Source organism: Clavelina lepadiformis, chromosome 3, assembly GCF_947623445.1.
Source record: "Clavelina lepadiformis chromosome 3, kaClaLepa1.1, whole genome shotgun sequence".
Classification (NCBI taxonomy): domain Eukaryota; kingdom Metazoa; phylum Chordata; class Ascidiacea; order Aplousobranchia; family Clavelinidae; genus Clavelina; species Clavelina lepadiformis.
This window is the reverse complement of record NC_135242.1, coordinates 25,723,084-25,725,249: the sequence shown is the minus strand read 5'-3', so window position 1 is coordinate 25,725,249 and position 2,166 is coordinate 25,723,084. Positions and strand designations below refer to the sequence as shown.

The window sequence follows — 2,166 nt, the reverse complement described above, 5'->3', positions numbered from 1 at the left end:
TTACATAGAGCATGGTAATTTTTAAAATCCCGCATAAGTTCAAGCCATGTTACTCACAGACTAACTGTCGATGCGTTCTAGCATTACTGACGCCACTATTTCGGACGTTGAGTCGGCGAGGCTCCTAAAACAGCAGACATGGAACAACTTACCAATTAATGTAAGAAATATTAAGAAAAATAAAAATGCAACTCAAATTCGGTTTCTATACATAAAAAAAAAACAATTTGAATGCTAACATTAAGTGGCTTACTTATAATCAAGAGGTAATTCCTGGCCAACCTCGCCCATACTTTCGATTGTGCTTTAGGCGAAATTAGACCTCTGTAGGTCTTTATCTTTAATTGAATAATTGCGGCCCTCTTGAACTGAGCTGCAAAAGAAACATTTTCACCTTTTTCGGCTACTAACTGGCACACACTTTACGAAAAAATCTTTACGAAAATTGTGTCAAGAACGGAGTGAAAGAAAAAGTGAAAACGTTTACCCAAAACCTTGTACTAACGATCTCATTTTCTTCTTTCGAGTTTCAGTATAACCAGGCTCTGCATCCTTAAAGTTCTTCGGAATTTTCTTTTTTTTTCATTTAATAAGCTACAAATAAAACGACAACAATTTATAACTTGTAAATCAACAGAATTTACAGAACGCATAGCTACGCACCCTTTTTGGCAACTTTGAAGGACTGATGATCGTGTCCACGTCGTCAACAGATGACGACCTGTGTGACAGAATGCTTTCGGTTTGAGGTCGCGGTAAATTTTTCGCCACCTCCGGCCAACTTCAACCCTCGCTGCATCCTTTTTTCCGCAAACTACTTTGCTCATTTATGGGGAAAATTATTTCAAATTTCTTTTCCGTTGAACCGGACAAGGTTGTCCAGCCCTTCCTTCAACCAGCCAGGCATAACAATTATTGCATTCCTATGTTTTGCGAATGTTTTGTGATCTTGCACCTGCATTAAAAACATCCCGTTTTTAATAGTTTTCTACATGAAAGGAGAATGTGGTGACTTACCCGAATAATCCAACGTCCTTTCCTGGTCCGGCAGCCTTGTTTAAGTTTTTCCACGAGCATGTTGCGGTCCGCACTTGTCCGCTGCGAGTTTTTGGTTATCTGATAGGCCATGAGGATTTCCTCATGGTCCTTCTCACCTCCGCTCCGGGATCGTTTTCCCAGACTGCATGTTTGTAGAATATAGTGAGTTACTGTATCAACGAAAAATGAAACAATCAATATTAGATTTGTTTAATATCTTGCAGCCTACAACCGATAATTTAAAACAGGAGCTAGGCCTACAGTATGCTAAAACAGAGCAACTAACTGAACAGTAACTCACTCCACGTGCGTTGCTGAGAAGTGAAGGTCAGTCTGGGAAGTGAACTGGGTTGATTGCATTTCATGCTTGAGTGATCACATGCGAATTTATAAAATCTTTAAGATTTGGAAAGGGAATTATCTACACAGCATACCATGCAAAATTTAAAATTTAAAATTTAAAATTTAAAATTTAAAATTTAAAATTAAAATTTGCTTGCCTACCATAATTTTCCAAAAACAACAAATACAATTTTACGTTTAGCAGCGATAGAAACGCAAGATAGAAATAACCACGCAGATTTTTACAAGATCATCGTTCGTTGTTTCTTCTACGAATCAATTTAAATTTTGTTTTAATTTCATCATTCATTTTTATTTCAAAGGCAAATTTTTAAGATTCGATTTTAGTTAAAGCAAATTTATACTGTTAAAGATTTATACTTATCGTCCCATCTTGGTTTACCACGGTCATCCAAGATGGGACAAAAAGAACCCAGCAGACTTCTAGTCTCTCGTCTTAACCACTCGGCCACGACAACTGTGCTTAATGTTCAATGCAAATAGATAAAATCAAACTTTTCTCGAATCACTCAATCAATCACTAGAGCGTAGTAGAGCGTAGTAGAGCGTAGTAGAGCGTAGTAGAGCGTAGTAGAGCGTAGTGGAGCGTAGTGGAGCGTAGTGGAGCGTAGTGGAGCGTAGTGGAGCGTAGTGGAGCGTAGTGGGGCGTAGTGGGGCGTAGTGGAGCGTAGTGGAGCGTAGTGGAGCGTAGTGGAGCGTAGTGGAGCGTAGTGGAGCGTAGTGGAGCGTAGTGGAGCGTAGTGGAGCGTAGTGGAGCGTAGTGGA

General features: G+C 39.4%; 1 long non-coding RNA gene across 1 annotated transcript; it reads right to left on the bottom strand.

Moving 5' to 3' along the window:
• Positions 1-271: 271 nt before the first annotated feature.
• On the bottom strand, positions 272-912 carry LOC143450336 (uncharacterized). The gene is made up of 3 exons (XR_013114684.1): positions 664-912; positions 488-594; positions 272-373 (listed from the first exon to the last, which is right to left on the bottom strand). It is a non-coding gene; the product is annotated as an uncharacterized LOC143450336 (long non-coding RNA).
• Positions 913-2,166: the final 1,254 nt, after the last annotated feature.